General features: G+C 40.1%; 2 long non-coding RNA genes and 4 other non-coding genes across 6 annotated transcripts in view; 5 read left to right on the top strand and 1 right to left on the bottom strand.

Annotated features, from left to right (window-relative positions):
• The window catches only part of LOC148680278 (uncharacterized), a 141874-nt gene that overhangs the window by 110056 nt on the left and 11510 nt on the right, over window positions 1-20308 (bottom strand). The gene's annotated exons all lie outside the window — the stretch shown is intronic.
• trnag-gcc (transfer RNA glycine (anticodon GCC)) lies at window positions 1835-1905 on the top strand. The gene has a single exon. It is a non-coding gene; the product is annotated as a tRNA-Gly (tRNA).
• Window positions 2629-2699, top strand: trnag-ccc (transfer RNA glycine (anticodon CCC)). Its single transcript has one exon. It is a non-coding gene; the product is annotated as a tRNA-Gly (tRNA).
• trnag-ccc (transfer RNA glycine (anticodon CCC)) lies at window positions 3265-3335 on the top strand. Its single transcript has one exon. It is a non-coding gene; the product is annotated as a tRNA-Gly (tRNA).
• trnag-ccc (transfer RNA glycine (anticodon CCC)) lies at window positions 5873-5943 on the top strand. The gene has a single exon. It is a non-coding gene; the product is annotated as a tRNA-Gly (tRNA).
• Window positions 13551-20160, top strand: LOC147844826 (uncharacterized). Its single transcript, XR_015483788.2, has 4 exons — window positions 13551-13987; window positions 14084-14184; window positions 14316-14435; window positions 14516-20160. It is a non-coding gene; the product is annotated as an uncharacterized LOC147844826 (long non-coding RNA).

Here is a 20308-nt window from a genome sequence, read left to right as displayed (position 1 = left end):
TGGGTCCGATTTCTGGCCAATGCAAATCCTGTTTTGTGTTGCTACCCTTCCAGCTCTGGGTAACAGCCTTGCAGCAATCACACCCTACTAGCAGAGCAGTATGAGCATATCACCATTGGAGGTTCAGTGGTAGAATTCTCGCCTGCCACTTGGTAGACCTGGGTCCGATTCCCGGCCAATGCAATTTCTTTTTTGTGTTGCTACTCTTCCAGCTCTGGGTAACAGCCTTGCAGCAATCACAACCCACTAGAACAGCAGCATGAGCTTATCAGCATTAATGGTTCAGTGGTAGAATTCTCGCCTCCCACACGGGAGACCTGGGTCTGATTCCCGGCCAATGCTATTCCTATTTTGTGTAGTCAATCTTCCAGCTCCGGGTAACAGCCTTGCAGCAATCACACCCCACTAGGACAGATGTTTCAGCATATCAGCATCGGTGGTTTAGTGGTAGACTTCTTGCCTGCCACGCGGTAGACCTGGGTCCGATTCCCCGCCAATGCAATTTCTTTTTTGTGTTGCTACTCTTTCAGCTCTGGGTAACAGCCTTGCAGCAATCACAACCCACTAGGACAGCAGCATGAGCATATCAGCATTAATGGTTCAGTGGTAGAATTCTCACCTCCCACGCGGGAGACCTGGGTTCGATTCCCGGCCAATGCAAATCCTCTTTTGTGTTGCTACTCTTCCAGCTCTAGGTAACAGCCTTGCAGCAATCACACCCTACTAGGAGAGCAGTATGAGCATATCAGCATTGGTAGTTCAGTGGTAGAATTCTCGCCTGCCATGTGGGAGACCCTGGTCCGGTTCCTGGCCTGTCCTGTTTTGTGTTGCTGCTCTTCCAGCTCTGGGTAACAGCCTTGCAGCAATCACACCCTACTAGGAGAGCAGTATGAGCATAGCAGCATTGGTGGTTCAGTGGTAGAATTCTCGTCTCCCACACAGGAGACCTGGGTCCGATTCCCGGCCAACACAGATCCCTTTTTGTGTTGCTACTCTTGCAGCAATCACACCCTAATAGGAGAGCAGTATGAGCATTACAGCATTGGTGGTTCAGTGGTAGAATTCTCGCCTGCCATGTGGGAGACCCTGGTCTGGTTTCTGGCCAATGCAAACCCTATTTTGTGTTGCTAGTCTTCCAGCTCTGGGTAACAGCCTTGCAGCAATCACACTCTACTAGGACAGTTATATAAGCATATCAGCATTGGTGGTTCAGTGGTAGAATTCTCACCTCCCACACAGGAGACCTGGGTCTGATTACTGGCCAACACAGTTCCCATTTTGTGTTGCTTCTCTTCCAGCTCTGGGTAACAGCCTTGCAGCAATCACACCCCACTAGGAGAGCAGTATGAGCATATCAGCAGTGGTGGTTCACTGGTAGTCTTCTTGCCTGCCATGCGGTAAACCTGGGTCCGATTCCCGGCCAATGCAATTTCTTTTTTGTGTTGCTACTCTTCCAGCTCTGGGTAACAGCCTTGCAGCAATCACACCCAACTAGGACAGCAGTATGAGCATATCAGCATTGGTGGTTCAGTGGTAGAATTTTCGCCTGCCACGTAGGAGACCCTGGTCCGGTTCCTGGCTAATGCAAACCCTGTTTTGTGTTGCTACTCTTACAGCTCTGGGTAACAGCCTTGCAGCAATCACACCCCACTAGGACAGCAGTATGAGCATATCAGCATTTGTGGTTTAGTGGTAGAATTCTCGCCTCCCACACAGGAGACCTTGGTCCGATTCCCGGCCAACACAGATCCCTTTTTGTGTTGCTACTCTTCCAGCTTTGGGTAACAGCCTTGCAGCAATCACACCCAACTAGGACAGCAGTATGAGCATATCAGCATTGGTGGTTCAGTGGTAGAATTCTCGCCTGCCACGCGGGAGACCCGGGTCCGATTCCCGGCCAATGCAAATCCTCTTTTGTGTTGCTACTCTTACAGCTCTGGGTAACAGCCTTGCAGCAATCACACCCCACTAGGACAGCAGTATGAGCATATCAGGATTGGTGGTTTAGTGGTAGAATTCTCGCCTCCCACACAGGAGACCTGGGTCCGATTCCCGGCCAACACAGATCCCTTTTTGTGTTGCTACTCTTCCAGATCTGGGTAACAGCCTTGCAGCAATCACACCCTAATAGGAGAGCAGTATGAGCATATCAGCATTGGTGGTTCAGTGGTAGAATTCTCGCCTGCCATGTGGGAGACCCGGGTCTGATTCCCGGCCAATGCAACTTCTGTTTTGTGATGCTACTCTTCCAGCACTGGGTAAGAGCCTTGCAGCAATCACACCCCACTAGGACAGATTTATGTCATAACAGCATTGGTGGTTCAGTGGTGGAATTCTCGCCTCCCAAACGGGAGACTTGGGTCTGATTCCCGGCCAATGCAGTTCCTGTTTTGAGTAGTTAATCTTACAGCTCCGGGTAACAGCCTTGCAGCAATCACACCCCACTAGGACAGATGTTTGAGCATATCAGCATTGGTGGTTCAGTGGTAGACTTCTTGCCTGCCACGCGGTAGACCTGGGTCCGATTCCCGGCAAATGCAATTTCTTTTTTGTGTTGCTACTCTTCCAGCTCTGGGTAACAGCCTTGCAGCAATCACAACCCACTAGGACAGCACCATGAGCATATCAGCATTGGTGGTTCAGTGGTAGAATTCTTGCCTCCCATGCGGGAGACCCGGGTCCGATTCCCGGCCAATGCAATTTCTGTTTTGTGGTGTTACTCTTCCAGCACTGGGTAAGAGCCTTGCAGCAATCACACCCCACTAGGACAGATGTTTGAGCATATCAGCATTGGTGGTTCAGTGGTAGACTTCTTACCTGCCACGCGGTAGACCTGGGTCCGATTCCCGGCAAATGCAATTTCTTTTTTGTGTTGCTACTCTTCCAGCTCTGGGTAACAGCCTTGCAGCAATCACAACCCACTAGGACAGCAGCATAAGCATATCAGCATTAATGGTTCAGTGGTAGAACTCTCGCCTCCCACACGGGAGACCTGGGTCTGATTCCCGACCAATGCAATTCCTGTTTTGAGTAGTTAATCTTCCAGCTCTAGGTAACAGCCTTGCAGCAATCACACCCCACTAGGACAGTAGTATCAGCTTATCAGCATTGGTGGTTCAGTGGTAGAAGTCTCGCCTGCCATGCGGGAGACCCGTGTGCGATTCCCGGCCAATGCAAATCCTGTTTTGTGTTGCTACTCTTCCAGCTCTGGGTAACAGCCTTGCAGCAGTCACACCCCACTAGGGCAGCAATATAAGCATATCAGCATTGGTGGTTCAGTGGTAGAATTCTCGCCTCCCACGCGGGAGACCCGGGTCCGATTCCTGGCCAATGCAATTCCTCTTCTGTGTTGCTAATCTTCCAGCTCTGGGTAACAGCCCCTAGTGGGTAGCAATCACAACCCACTAAGACAGCAGTATGAGCATTTCAGCGTTGGTGGTTCAGTCGTAAAAATCCCATTTGTGACGCGGGAGGTACGTTTTCCGGCCAATTCAATTCCTGTTTTTTGTTGCTACTCTTCCAGCTCTGGGTAACAGCCTTGCAGAGGTCACACCCCACTAGGGCAGCAATATAAGCATATGAGCATTGGTTGTTCAGTGGTAGAATTCTCGCCTGCCACGTAGGAGACCTGGCTTTGATTCCTGGCCAATGCAATTTTTGTTTTGTGTTGCTAATCTTCCAGCTCTGGGTAACAGCCTTGCAGCAATCACACCCCACTAGGACAGCAGTATGAGCATATCAGCATTGGTGGTTCAGTGGTAGAATTCTCTCTTGCCACGCGGGAGACTCGGGTCCGATTCCCGGCCAATGCAAATCCTCTTTTGTGTTGCTACTCTTACAGCTCTGGGTAACAGCTTTGCAGCAATCACACCCCACTAGGAGAGCAGTATGAGCATATCAGCAGTGGTGGTTCACTGGTAGAATTCTCGCCTCACACACGGGAGACCTCGGTCCGATTCCCGGCCAATGCAATTCCTGTTTTGTGTAGTTAATCTTCCAGCTCCGGGTAACAGCCTTGCAGCAATCACACCCCACTAGGACAGATGTTTGAGCATATCAGCATTGGTGGTTCAGTGGTAAGGCAAGGCAAGGCAAGGCAAGTTTATTTATAAAGCACATTTCATACACAGTGGCAATTCAAAGTGCTGTACATAAACAGGAATAAAAAAGACAGGTTTAGGAACATAAAATGCAGACAATAAAAATCATTAAAAATAAAAACAAATTAAAATGAGTTAAAATAGGTTATAAACGAATGAAAAAGAAAACAAAAAACATAATAGCGCGATCTGTCGAACGCAGCACAGTGCTCATACAGTAAAGGCACAGCTAAACAGATGTGTTTTCAGTCTCGATTTGAATGTGCCTAATGTTGGAGCACATCTGATCATTTCTGGAAGCTGATTCCAGCAGCGAGGAGCATAGTGGCTGAAGGCAGATTCACCCTGATTTGACTGAACTCTTGGAATTTCTAGTTTATAAGATCCTAAAGATCTGAGTGATCTGTTGGGTGTGTATTCAGTGAGCATATCTGTAATGTATTGAGGTCCTTGGCCATTTAGTGATTTATAGACCAGTAATAATACTTTAAAATCTATTCTGAATGTAACTGGCAGCCAGTGTAAAGACCTGAGGACAGGTGTGATGTGCTCTGATTTCCTGCTTCTGGTCAGAATTCTAGCTGCAGCATTCTGGATAAGCTGTAACTGTCTGACTGTCTTTTTGGGAAGGCCAGTGAGGAGGCCGTTACAGTAATCCACCCTACTGCTGATAAAAGCATGAACAAGTTTCTCTAAGTCTTCACTGGAAACAAAGCATCTGATTCTTGCAATATTTTTGAGATGATAGTATGCTGATTTACTGACTGCTTTGACATGACTGTTGAAACTCAGATCTGACTCCAGAGTCACACCAAGATTCTTGACCTTATTTTTTGTCGTTTGACCTTTAGAGCCAAGGTACGCATTCACCTTGAGAACCTCATCTCTGTTCCCAAACGCAATGACTTCAGTTTTTTCTTTGTTTAACTGAAGAAAATTTTGGCACATACAATTTTTAATTTCATCAATGCATTGGCAGAGGGTGTCAATGGGGCTGTAGTCATAAGGCAGCAAGGCTAGGTAGATCTGAGTGTCATCAGCATAGCTGTGGTAGGAGATTTGATTCTTTCTCATTATTTGGCTCAGAGGGAGCATGTAAAGGTTGAACAGGAGAGGTGCCAGAATCGAGCCTTGTGGGACTCCACATGTCATGGGTGTCCACCTTGACCTATGATCACCTAAACTGACATAGTAACCTCTCCCTTCAAGGTAAGATCTGAACCATTTAAACCATCTGAACCATCTGGGTAACAGCCTTGCAGCAATCACAACCCACTAGAACAGCAGTATGAGCGTATCAGCGTTGGTGGTACAGTGGTAAAATTCCTGTTTGTGACGCGGGAGATCCGTGTCCGTTTTCCGGCCAATGCAATTCCTGTTTTGTGTTGCTACTCTTCCAGCTCTGGGTAACAGCCTAGCAGCAATTACTCCCCTCTAGGACAGCTGTATGAGCATATCAGCATTGGTGGTTTACTGGTAGAATTCTCGCTTGCCACGCGGGACACCTGGAGTCGAATCCTGACTAATACAGAAGTGGTTTTGTGTGGCTCCTGTTCCACCTCTGGTTGATGTCCTTTTAGCACTCACACAAAGGCAAGGAACAAGGTAGGTCAGCATTGGTGGTTCACTGGTAAAATTCTTGCCTGCCTCACGGGAGATCCGTGTCCGTTTTCGGGCCAATGCAATTCCTGTTTTGTGTTGCTACTCTTCCAGCTCTGGGTAACAGCCTTGCAGCAGTCACACCCCACTAGGACAGTAGTATGAGCTTATCAGCATTGGTGGTTCACAGGTAGAATTCTAGCCTCCCATGCTGGGGACCCGGGTCCGATTCCCGGCCAATGCAATTTCTGTTTTGTGTTGCTACTCTTTCAGCTCTGGGTAACAGCCTTGCAGCAATCACACCCCACTAGGACAGCAGTATGAGCATATCAGCATTGGTGGTTCACTTGTAGAATTCTAGCCTGCCACGCGGGAGACCCTGGCCAATGCAAACCCTGTTTAGTGTTGCTACTCTTCCAGCTCCGGGTAACAGCCTTGCAGCAATCACACCCCACTAGGACAGTAGTATGTGCATATCAGCATTGGTGGTTCAGTGGTAGAAGTCTCGCCTGCCACGCGGGAGACCCGAGTCCGATTCCCTGCCAATGCAAATCCTGTTTTGTGCTCCTACTCTTCAAGCTCTGTGTAACAGCCTAGCAGCAATCACACCCCACTAGGACAGCAGTAGGAGCATATCAGCATTGGTGGTTCAGTGGTAGAATTCTCACTTGCCACGCGGGAGGCCTGGCGTCGATTCACGGCTATAACATTTGCTGTTTTGTGTGGCTCCTGTTCCAGCTCTGGTTGACGGCCTTTTAGCTCTCACACAACACAAAGGCAAGGAACAACATGGATCAGCATTGGTGGTTCAGTGGTAGAATTCTCACCTGTCACGTGGGAGACCCAGGATTGATTCTCGGCTAATGCAATTACTGTTTTGTGATGCTACTCTTCCAGCTCTGGGTAACAGCCTTGTAGCAATCACACCCCACTAGGGCAGCAATATGAGTATATCTGTATTGGTGGTTCAGTGGTAGAATTCTTGCCTACCATGTGGGACACATGAGTTCGATTCCCGTCTAGTGCAGTTGCTGTTTTGTGTGGCTCCTTTTCCAGCTACATGTAACTATCTTGCAGCACTGACTCCCCACAAGGGCAAAAGAACATATGTGCCAGCGTTGGTGTTTCAGTGGTAGAATTTTCGCCCGCCTTGTGGAAGAACTGGGTCTGATTGCCAGCCAATGCAGTTGCTGGTCTGTGTTGCTACTCTTCCAGCTGCATGTAACAGCATAGCAGCAATCACACCCCACTAGGGTAGGATAACATGTGTTTCAGCATTGATGGTTTAGTGCCCTATCATACGCGCGGCGCAAAAGTATATTGCTAGTTTAAGCTTGACACAAGAGTCGTTTTGAGGCGTTGCGCTACGCTGTTTAAATAGCAAATGCATTAGCGCTCATATGTGCACCCATAGGCGTTCTGGTCTAAAAAAGGTGTTCTGAGGCGCACTGCTGGCGCGTTGCTATTTTGAGAAACTAAAATAGATTTTTCATTAGACCAAAACAAACCCGGTCTAAACTCCTGCGCAGAGTTGCGCCTCGCTTACACACAATTCTCACCTGCCACGTGGGAGATTCGTGTCCGATTCCCGGCCAATGGCAAAATAATAAGCAGGTCAGCATTTGTGGATTTGTGTTGATTCCTGGCCAATGCAATTTATGTTGCTCCCCTTCCAGCTGCATGTAACCGCCTGGCAGCTCTCAGAGCCCACAAGGGCAGGTGAACATGTGAGGCAGCATTGGTGGTCCAGTGGTTGAATTCTCGCGTCCCATGCAGGAGACCCGGGTCTGATTCTGGGCCAATGCAGTTCATGTTTTGTGTTGCTCCTCTTCCAGCTGCATGTAACAGCCTTGCAGCACACACACCACAAAGGCAAGGAAAGATATGTGTCAACATTGGTGGCTCAGTGGTAGAATTGTTGCCTGCTTATAGCCGTACCACCCTGGGAACAGTAGAGGACACTAGTGAGCGATACAGGGAGTGAACAGCTGCAGTTTGGAGAAAGGGTCTCCTTCATTTTAGAATTTTTGTTGTGTGTTTGTTTGTGTTGTTTTTATGGAGTGAAATAGAGTCTATTTTATTTTTTTAAACCACCTAAGAGCAGCATCTTGCTAACTGGAGGGTGTTTTTTGTTTTTCACTTTTCCTGGGCATAAAATGGACCGTTCTTTGGCAAACGAAACTGGGCTGGATGCAGAGACTCTCTTGGCAAATGAAACTAGACTGGATGGAGGGGCAAGAATGGTTAAGGACAATGGACTGGACGATAGACAACGAGCTGGACAAAGGAAAAACTTGGAAGAAAATATTTAAAAGAAGTAACAGTAATAGTGAATGCCGAAGAAGTAAATGAGGTAAGAGCTGTGGACATCATTAAAGCAGTGACAGACAAGTGTGGTCATGGGAAGATTCTGGCTTTGAGACTGAGGCAAGGAAAAGAGTTTGAACTAACTATGGTAAAGCAAGAAACATGTGAGGAATTGATCTATGAACTGTTGATTAAGGAAATGAACTGTTAAAATCAAAAAGCTGCAAAACAAGGATTATGTTGTTTATTTCGTGCACCTGCCAGTCTATCTTGATGACAGAGAAATTTTAGAAAAATTAGAAGGATGGGGAGTTTATCCCATATCAAAAATAAAAAGAAGAGTTTACACAGGCACTGACATTGAGGACGGAACAAGGTTCCTAGAAGTAAGGTTCCCTAAGGAGGTAGCATTATTCCCATGTAGCACAAAGCTGGAAACAGCAAAAGGTACTTCAGGGTAATGCACAGCCACCAAGTGAAGACCTTTAGGCTGTGCATGAGCCCTGGGCACCTGTTAATGTGTGGAATGTAATAAAAAGAAAAATGGAAAGATGCATAGAAAGACTGTACTGGTATTTTAAAGAAGAAGATATGTTACCAAGCTTTTATGATGTGTTTAATGATGAAGTTTATAATGTTTTAAATGGTTTAAAGTGGAAGATGCCCAAAGAGGATATTCTTTTATGAAGAATGTTTATTTTAATGTATTTGTTTTGTGAAATTTCTGGAGTTTTTAAATGTTAATGTAATATGAAGATTTAAAAAAAAGCACCTGTTAATGGATTGCACAGATTTTAAGTGCTATAAATGTGAAGAAAAGGGACACTTTGCAAGGAATTGTAATACTGTCAAATGTCCAGTGTTACGATTGACATCCACATCAACTGCTAGCTGAGTTTTTTTCTTAGGCGGCATATTTGGTAATTCTGTGACACTCACCCGAGTTACTTCTGACACCAACTGTTACGATTGACCAGGTGGATGGAGGCAAAAAAGTGTCACAGAAGCCGCTGGTGAAAGTGAAGAGTGATTTATTTACACAAAGTGAAAACAAAAATCCAGCAAAACAGGTGAAAGTGACAAAATAACAATAAAGAAAAATAAACTATTCTATATTTACAATGTATATACAGGCTTGTTCAGCTAAATCAAGTAAATGACCTGAACAAAATCTGTTAACAATACTGACACAAACAACCTTCTCCTACAACTACCCACTCCAAGTGGATGTTTGGGGCCATTTTATTGTATTGGCCCCGCCCATGGGTTAAACCATTTTACTGGTAGTGGGTTACCATGTAGACAAAAAAAAATACATAAAAAGACATTCAATAGAAATATAAATTAATGCAAGTAAATGAATATGCATACAAAACTCAAAATACAACACAACAAATAACCAATACAAATTTAAACAACAAAACTGTGATTTTTATTTACTGACCAGGGGGTTGTGACCCTGATGATGTTATGAAAAATGGCTGCTCCAAAGTGAAGGCGGGAAAAATCTGTATAAATGGCTTTGTTTGAAAGTTAAACAGGTTTGGTGCTGAGAAATGGAAACTGGTAAGTATATGTAAACTCTCTATGTTTGGTTAATAAATGAAGTTTGAAAGAAAATTTGTCTGTGGTTATTTCAGTGTTGATATGGGCTATTGTTTGACATAAAAGTGAAATTTTTACATAAACACAATGCTAATCTTGACAGAAAAAATAACATGTACACATTACACAAACACACACATGCACAATACAAATAACACAAAGGTCCATGTTTAAAAGTATGTATGAATGTGATGTGTGTTTGTTAGTCACAGTGTCTTAGTTTTACACTGTGACATCCAGAATTTTACAATTTTTAAACAAGTGTGAATGTTGGATGGAAGGAGAGGAAGGGGGGAACAAAACAAGAGGACGGACAGGTGCATGAAAGAAACAAGGAAGAAGAAGATTTAAAAACAAGGGTAATGGAGGAGGAAACAAACAATATAAGGGGAGAGGAAAAAATGTGAACGAAAAACAGACGTCAGAACAAGAACAGTGGACACAAGCGTTTTTTAACCTTTTATCATGGAATGCAAGAGGTTTATTGAATGTGGAGAAATTTGAAAAAATGTTGGTGTTATGTAAAGAAGCTGACATGATTGTTTTGCAAGAAAAAAATTGGAAAAATTAAAGTGGTTCAAAATGGTTAAAATGGTTCAAAGTAAATGGGATGGTCAAATATATTTTAACAATAGAGAGGATAAAGTGGATTGTGGAGTAGTGATTTGAAAAAGAAAAGGTAATATTTGAGGATGGAGTTGGGAAAAGCATGGCGATGAAATTAGAAAAAGTTGAAGATAATTTCATAATTTCATAATATTCATGCATCCAATGAAAAAAATTAAAAAGTGAACTTCTTTAAAAACGTTAGTATAAATGTAAAAAATGGCAGAATGTTATTGTAGTTTGAGATTTTAATACTGTTTTCACAGAATTAGATCTGGGGAGTAAGATGGTATATAGAAAAGACAAGGGGAGAAAGGAGCTACTGAAAATGATGACAGAATGCAATTTAATAGATGTGTGGAGAGAGAGAAATAAGAAAGAGGAAATTTTCAAGAATGCAACTGGTTTTAAATGAGGTGAAGTAGGATTGATTATATGTTATGTAATGTAGAAATGAAAGACTATATAAAAAGTGTATTTTACAAAAACCTTGGATTTAGTGATCATTCGATTTTTTGTGTGAAGTTAGATTGTGTAAAAGTTGAAAGGGGATTAGGTGTATGGATTTTGAACGCAACAATTTTAAAGCATGAGACATACAAAGAAAAAAAAATCAACAAATAATTGTAAACAGTAAATTGGATAGAATGTATAGGAAAGATAAAAGAATATAGTGGGACAACATGAAGTTAGACATAAAAAATGTTCAATAAAATATTGTAAAATAATATAATTAGAAGCAAAGCAAAGTACACTGTTGAAGGAGATCGAAGTACAAAATACTTCTTTAACTTAGAAAAGACTAGACAGAAAGGAGACTTAATGAAAGAGGTGTTGGATAAAAATGGAGAATTAAAACAAGGAACGGAGAAAATGACTATTTGTTTGAAGTGATTAAAAACTTTGGATTTGGGGAGAATTTTAGGAAATGGATCAACATTTTTTATTATAATATTTTGACATGTATTAAATGCAATGTTTTTTTATCGGAATGTTTTCAACCAACAAGGTCTATAAGACAAGGATGTCCACTATCTGCACTACTGTACACATTAGTAGCTGAACCATTAGGACTTGCAATAAAAGCAGTCAATGGAATAAAAGGAATACAAATAGAAGAAAGAACCAAAGTTGAGCCAATTTACTAGTATGCAGATGACACAACTTTGTTGGTTGAAGACATCCAAAGTGTAACAAAGGCAATGGGGATTTTAAAGAGGTATTGTAAAGGAACTGGAGCTAAGATTAATGTATTAGAGAATTAATCAATAAAACCTTTGCCTTCAATGTCAGGTTTCTCAGTTTCCAATATCTCAATCTAATTTCCATCTAAGTTCCATCCATCTGCCCTTCCAATTCTCATACACACACTCTTTTCAACTCTCAAAAATGTGGTATGTGCTGAGTGTTACCCCATTGCCTTTTGATTACTATAAAAGAATTTTGAAAATTTGTTTTAGATTTCTTATTGGAAAAAGGAAGAGCAAAAATAGCATACGACACGTTTTAAGGACATACCCACTTTTAAGGATGAAAACATTAAGGACAAAATTGGTAAAATGTTTTGTAGATGTTAAGAGTAAAGCAGTGTGGAAAAGTGTCATGGGCTATTTTTTAAAGAAATGTGGTCAAGTAAATAAGGGATGTAGTGTATTATGTATGAAAACAAAAAAAGAAATGTGGACAGGTTTTAGAAGCTTGGGGAAACTTTTTAGAAAATATGCTCATTGTACCTAAAGGAAGAAACCAGCTCTTAGAACAACCTTTGTTTTTAAACATGAATGTCAAGAAAGATGGAAATGTAATATATTATAAAAAAATGGTGGAAAGCTGGAATTAGGCAAGTGAAGGATGTGCTCTATGAGGTGATAAATGGCTATCTTCCATTACAGGTAATCGAAGACATGTTATCTGAAAATGAAGTGAATTAAGGGAAAGGAACACTTGTAAAACAGTTTGAGGATTTAAAAAGAGCAATACCACAGGAATGGGTGGAAAGAATTGAACAAAACGAAAAGGGAGAAAATGGAGACATGCCTGATTTGTATTTTAAAATTAATTTAATAATAAATAATTAATTCACTTTTTGCTAAACTTACTCTGAAATTTGCTTATGATTAGATTGCAGATTTCAAAAAGCTGTGTCGACAGTTTGGGGTTGATAATGTTGGTTCCAAAATGGATCTCATCCTCAGACTTTCTGATTAAATGTCAAATAGAGTGACATACAACAAGGTGTTTGAAAAGATTTGGGGTGCTTCAGGTGAGTTATGGCATGTATGTATCTGCATGTATAAGTACTGTATATGTATATATGCCCACATGTGTACAGTATATGTTAAACATTTGAAGTGGATCAAAGTTTTTAAAATTATCCTAATATATGAAAGGTTGCTGCTCAATAGTTTTAGGATAATTTATGAAAGGTTTTTGATCCACGTTAAAATGTTCTATATTATTGTTGAAATGTTTAATTTAGTGTTTCAATAATTTAGTTAATTTTTTTTATTTTTCTGTGTTTATAGGTGGTGTGGGTGTAATCATGTGTCCATGTGGGATTGTTTACTCAATCAAATTTAACCTCAGAGCTGAGAGTCCACGTGATTTCACAGACCTTCTGCTGTCATGGAAAAAATTTTCCTAATGTCACAATCTATGATTACCCTCGAGGCTTAGTTGCAAGCACAAATAAAAGATGTCCACCTTTCCACCCATTTGAGGGCAGAGTGCAAGATCCCTCTGCTGAAAATATTAAACAAGCAAAAGAAGGAAAACTAAAAGTTCACTTTCCTTGGCTGGCACACACACACACACACACACACACACACACACACACACACACACACACACACAAAAAAAAAAAAAACCCTGCAGATCCTGACTGCCACCCTGTGACCGGTCCGTCCAAGCACTACTGTAGTTTTCCACCAAAGCAGCAGTATGGACAAGAGAGATGTGCTCCGCACTATTGGTCTTATGCCAGAGCTGGCTGGAAAAGTTAATAGCCAGTGTGCAAAGCAGCTTTTTTCAGAAGTAAAGAAAAACAACTACTTTATGAATATGTTAAGACCAGCAGCACACATCTTTCTGGCACAAAATATTCTCCACCACCAGAATCTTGTACATAACCAAAAGAAAATGGAACATTTTAATAAATTGTTCCATGGCAACCGTACTTTGGAATCTGATTTTAATGGTAAGGTCATAATTTTTTTAAATATTCTTCATACTTGTGTAAATATTTTATTAAAGTTTTAATGACTACCTCAAAGGGCAACATAGTTAACAGCATTTAACCTTTTTTTTCTTATTATTTTTTGTTTGTCTTAGCCCACAGATTCCCGGACAAGCATGTGTTTTCTGACTTGGAGATTGTACCTGATCATGAGCCAGTGTTAAATAATATGCCAATAATTAGTGAGTTTTTCCTTAAAACAAGCAAAATAATCTTACGTCAAAAGAAAAAAACAAGATTATTTTGCTTACCCCATTGGCAGATTATTTTGCTTGTTTTAAGGAAAAACTCACTTATTATTGGCATATTATTTCTCAAAACAAGAAAATATGTTTTGCTTATCTAGAAATTGCCTCTTGATATAAGAAATTTTAGATATTTACACTAGAAACAAGACAAAAAAATCTAAGCAAGAAAAGCATTTTTTTGCAGTGTACCTTTTATACATATGCATCAACTGTTTTTCAATCTAAAGGCACACTTCCACCCTCTGTTAAGACTGATAAGAGATCCTTAGTGAACCAACGCAACAACTGTAAGAATTTAAATTGTTTATATTTTTTCTTTCATATTGGTTGTCATTTTAAATGGGGTGTTGTTGCTAATTATTTCAATTTTATATATTTTGTAGTGCCTGTTCAAACTTCCACTGGGAGTATTTTCACTCTGGAATGTGTGCAGCCAAACAAGGCATGCTGGACCCAGCCACCCAGTCCAGTCCAGCTGGAGAAGGTTAGATTTATATATCATGAAACATGTTTATTCATTAGACGATCATTAAAAATACTTTAACTAAAATGCATAAAGATGAACAGTGAGAAAGATATTGTATTGCAGAATATTATAGTATGTTCTCTTCATAGTTAAACCATGCCTTACTGGAGAGAGGGCCAAAAAATGAATTCCTAGCATCTGTTGGAGGCACAGTCCTCACCAGGTTGTATTTCCAAACATTGGGACTACTTCAAGATGTAGAGGCGACAGTAAGATTCTGCAAACACATTTTGGTATATTAATACCTTAACCCAAGTAGTAGAATAAATTTATCCTTGAATGATTACAGATTTTGAATGCTTGCCTTTCTGTAATAAAGGATGTTGCTGGCCTTCAGGTAATGCAAAGAATGACCTAGACCAAAAAAACTCTGTATTTAATGTAAAGGATTGTATCTGCTTGTTTAATTGTATTTTAATTTATTTTCACTTAACAGGGTATAACAGTCCATGTGTTCACTGTCTAATGTTCCTGTGAGTGTTATTGTGTGATTTTGTAACTGAGGCAGTGTAGAATAAGTCATTTAGTGTTTGTGTTGTAAATACTACATTTCTTTAAAAATTCTTATGATTTTGTTTAAGGAAAATCTGGCAAGTCATGACATCATTTTACTACCTTCTTGGACGAGCATTCACTGGATGATCGGTGTATGTGACAATATAATACATAATGTCAAGTAAATAAATAGAAAATATTAAACTGTTCCACTTATTTTAAATATAAAACCTGAAAAGGATTCAGTTCATGAAATGTAATGTTAAAGTTGCACTGTCATAGATCATGAAGAAAAAAAAAGGGAGATCTATTGGCTTGATTCCCTCTCTGGACGGAGCTTCAATGATACACGCTACTTGAGCAGTTATTGGTTTATGAGTGAAAAGTTAAGAATTCGGGATAATGGTAGTTCTGTTTTAAACCACATATCCCTGTTTTTTTTTCTTCACTTTTTTCCTCTTTGTTTTGATTTATCTATCTTTATATGTTCATTGATATTATTTTAATCAGTCCCATCTAAATGTCTGACGGACTGTAGGCCCTGTGATATGAGAGCTTTCAATTTAAATGTTTAATGTTTTGTATGATTGTTTCTTTTAATATTGTTCTCTACAGAAAACTAGCACAGCATGCATGTTCAGACACATGGGGTGAGTACAGTGCTGATGAAATTCCAGTAAGCATCACCCATAAACATTGTTCCTTAACTACTTAATGTTTTCACTTTATTTTTATTTATTTTTTTACTAATTGTTGTTGTTAATGGTGGTGTTCTTTTTGTTTTTTTGTATTACCAGGGCATTCCCAAACAACATTGCTCAAATAACTGTGGAGTGTTTGTGTTGATGGTAAGTAATTTAAAAAAAAAGTTTCTTCAAAAACTTAATTAATGTTTGCATATGCTGTTTTTTTGCTTGGAATCATTACAAAACGAATATGCTATTTTAGTATGCAACTGTACATCTGCTCTAATGTGCTGTTTATTTATACAATTTATTTGTAGTAATGTGGGAGTTTTCACATGAACATATCTTTAAAGGCAAACAGTTGTCTACAGAAAGTTTAATTGTCTTCAAAAAGGAAACTTGTTTCTTTTCTCAAATTATTCAATCAAAACAAATGTGTTTTGAAACCAAAGTCCTTATTTGTTACCCACAACACATCAAGATTTGATCAAGTCAAAATTTCATAATCTGACTCAAATGTACATATAGATTATAAGATTTAGGTGAGGATTAAAGCCAGGTCTCTTGGACTCAAAGCTGGGGCTTTTCCCAGCTGAGCTAACTCCTAAACTTATGAACCCAAGAGCAGAAAATTAATAATGGAACTTGAGGCATTTAGTTTAAAAAAAAAAAAACAAACAACTGATCTTTACTTGAAAAAAAGAATACAAAGTACAACAGAAATGACTGAAGCCGAGCTTCCAGTAAACAGGCAAAACAAATCTGACAAAAAAACACAACAATAAAGTGTCCTTTAGCTTCTCAAGAGAATCAGGAGAACAATAATGGCTGAAGACTGAACACACGAGGGGCGAGGCAATGGCACAGTAGGTAGTGCTGTCGCCTCAGAGCAAGAAGGTCGCTGGTTCGAACCTCGGCTCAGTTGGTGTTTCTGTGTGGCCTTTGCGTGGGTTTCCTCCGGGTGCTCCGGTTTCCCCCACGATCCAAAGACATGTGGTACAGGTTAATTGGGTAGGCTAAATTGTCCGTAGTGTATGAGTGTGTGTGTGGATGTTTCCCAGAGAAGGATTGTGGCTGGAAGGGCATCTGCTGTGTAAAAAACACTTGCTGGATAAATTGGCGGTTTATTTCGCTATGGCGACCCCGGATTAATAAAGGGATTAAGCCGACAAGAAAATGAATGAACACTAGCTTGTTACACACAAACTTTGATAGGGCAAAACACAAGTGTTGCTAATCTAGCTTGACTGGTGGCACACAGCAGATGGTGGGAAAGTGGTGCCATCCAATGTTCTGGAAGGTGTGTAGAAATTGGATACTGGTGTGTGAAAGGTCAGGAGCACCTCCCTCTGGTTAGGAGGAGAAATGCAGCTCAGTAAATTCTTACATTGATGACTCTAAAACATGAAATAAGTAAGCTGACCAAAGTTCTTACGAAGAGAAGAGTTTATCAAATAAATAATGTGTTGTTGAATGTTCAGTTTACTTGGGTCATGTGTATTTGGGCTGTGGGGGGAACATGGGGGAAACCCATGTGAGCACAGGGAAAACGAGCAAACTTCACACAAATGTCAACTGGTTCAGAGGGACTTTAACCTGTGAAATTCTTGCTGTGAGGCAACAGTGCTAACTACCAGGTCTCTGTGTCACCCAATCTAGAAAGGAGGGTGAGTAGGGGGATTCTTCAAGAAGAAGATAACTGAGGTAAAAAAAAAAACTCTAGTTATTTGTATTGAGTTGTGTTAGCTAATGCAGGACCAGCCGTGAACAATCATAAGCATGTGATCCTCTTGAAAGTAGCTCATAAATAAACCTCACTAAATGAACAGAAAAACTACATGAACAAGCTGCCGTTTTGAATATACCCGTGTTTGTGTGGACAAGGGCTCATTTTTGAGGATTCTGCTCTCCATTGTGAAGCTTCATATGAGTGTTGAGGCTTCTTTTATGTTTAAAGTCTTTTCCACATTTACTGCATCTAAAACACTCTACTGAATGAGTCTTCATGTGGTTCTTAATGGAGTCTTTGTGTGTGAGACTCTTTCCACACTGATCACATCTGAACACTATGGTTCCAGTGTGACCATTCATGTGGTTCATGAGGCTAGCTTTGGTTGTGAAGCTCTTTCCACACTGAACACATGCAAACGGCTTCTCTCCTGTGTGACTTATCATGTGGTGTTTGAGTGTGCTTTTATATGGAAAACCTTTCCCAGATAGCATACAGTTCTGGGCCACATCTGGGCCAACTAAGGCACATATGGCTCACTTCTGGCAATGGCAGGAGACATATGGGCCAGATGTGGCCCGTATGTGTCACACCGGGTGTAGTATGAGTTGTGGCCTGCTGTATGTGGGCCAGATGTGGCCCGTATGTGTCATACCGGGTGTAGTGTGAGTTGTGGCCTGCTGTATGTGGGCCAGATGTGGCCCTTATGTGTCACACCGGGTGTAGTGTGAGTTGTGGCATGCTGTATGTGGGCCAGATGTGGCCCGTGTGTGACACCCCGGGTGTAGTGTGAGTTGTGGCCTGCTGTATGTGGGCCAGATGTGGCCCGTATGTGTCACACCGGATGTAGTGTGAGTTGTGGCTTGCTGTATGTGGGCCAGATGTGGCCCGTATGTGTCACGCCGGGTGTAGTGTAAGTTGTGGCCTGCTGTATGTGGGCCTGATGTGGCCCGTGTGTGACACCAGGTGTAGTGTGAGTTCTGGTCTGCCGTATGTGGGCCAGATGTGGCCCGTTTGTGACATCCCGGGTGTAGTGTGAGTTGTGGTCTGCCGTATGTGGGCCAGATATGGCCCGTGTGTGACACACCGGGTGTAATGTGAGTTCTGGCCTACCGTATGTGGGCCAGATATGGCCCGTGTGTGACACACCGGGTGTAGTGCGAGTTGTGGCCTGCTGTATGTGGGCCAGATGTGGCCCGTGTGTGACACATCGGGTGTAGTGCATGTTGTGTATTTTTAGTTCCGGTTTAACTTTACGGGAGCCTTTGAAGTGGTTACAAATTATTAGAAATTGAAAATTAAAGTTAATTTGTCTTTCTAAGTCTGTACACTTTCGTTTTATGAAGTAGAAAATAAATATTGTAAATTAATGTAATGTGATGCAAGGATTTACATTTTTCCGATTGGCTACTTCTGCCTGTGGACTGCATACCTAATGAGTGGGAGGGACTTTTCTCTCAAACAATACACAGACTCTGATGTGAAGCATCAGCAGTTCTGTGTTTCCTGTGTTTTATTAACATTATTGTCCCTCATCAGGCAGTGAGAGCGCGACACCTTCTCTGAAAATAATAACATTGGATGTTCTAAATAAGACTTTCTGTGATTGAAAATGATTCTTTAGGTTATTAAGAATAGGATTAAGCTATTGCTTATCCGGGAAAGTATATGTTTGTAACCTTATCACATATTAATTCAGTTTATTTTTCTCAATAATGGATTTATTTTTACTTTAAGGCTGCTATGAATATAAATTTATATTTTCTGTTATATGTAAATGTTCCAACATAAGTAAAATTCTTTTTTTTTTCATATTACCTGGTATATCTATAAATGTCTATAAATGCAATGAGTTTCATAATTTATTATGTTTTGATCCATTAATGTTTTGTTCAGTTTCTCCATTTGAATGAATTAAGACAGTGTCCTACCGCCACCTACTGGGTGGATTTAATTTGCTATCAGTACTACTTTTTAATTAACAATTTTACAAATGAATTCATAATCTAATAATGCTGAATTAAAGTGCTGTTTTCTTGGTGTTATTTTTTGCAATTCTACATTTTTATAATTATTTTTTTAATTAAATGCCACATACAACATTGTTCTTTTTTATTTAATTTGAATGATAAATAGACATAAATGTTTTGTTTATGAATAAAATAACTATATAGAAAAAATGTCAGAGAACTGAGCAGTAGAATGTGAATAACATGAATGTGTTCGTGAATAAGCTGATCTTTGTAAACAACACAGTTTTATTTACTTATTCTACAGAACACAAAAAATAATAAAAATAAATCTGACCAATTTTAATGCGCACACCTAACCCCGCTCCTTACCCTACTCCTCACTTTGATTTCACTAGCTCTATTTGAGTGCATTGTTTCTGACATTGCATGTCAAACTGTGTGTCTCAGCTTGCATATGCAAGTCTGCAATCAGATACTAATGCTTCTGCAACACAGCCCTGAGGGTACAATCCTCAGTGCTGGGAAACACCACACATTATCTTAATCACAAACTACAGCAAATTTAGTTTATCCAAAATTCACTTATGCTGCAAATTTTTGCACTATAGAAGAAACTGGAGGAAACCAACAGAAACAACATGAAACAAACTCAACATAGAAAGGCCCAAAAGTCTATCCTGGTTCTGTGTGTGTGCACCTGTAACAGCGTCAACAAATTTTATAAACAATATGCTATTAATAAGCATGTTAATTAGCAATTAGTTAATTTTAAATATATCTTAAAGTGTTATAGTTTTTATATAACAAGCTACTGAATAATAAAAATAACAGTAAATATTCTAGAATTACAGCATGTTACATAACAGACCAAGGACATGTTCACAGTGTGTCTGATAATATTTTTTCTTCTGGAGAATGTCTTCGACTAGAATAAAAGCAGTTTTTAATTTTTTTAAAAAGTGTTTTAAGGTCAAAATTATTAACCCCTTTAAGCTATATATTTTTTCGACAGTTTCAGAACAAATCATTGTTATAAAATAACTTGCCTAATTACCCTTACCCTAATATATATTATATTTTTTATATATATATATATATATATATATATATATATATATATATATATATATATATATTTATTTATATATTTATATATATATAAATATATATATATATATATCTATATCTATATATATATA

This window comes from Danio rerio, chromosome 4 (assembly GCF_052040795.2).
Source record: "Danio rerio strain M-AB ecotype USA chromosome 4, GRCz13ab, whole genome shotgun sequence".
NCBI lineage: Eukaryota > Metazoa > Chordata > Actinopteri > Cypriniformes > Danionidae > Danio > Danio rerio.
This window is presented reverse-complemented; position numbering and strand designations above follow the sequence as displayed.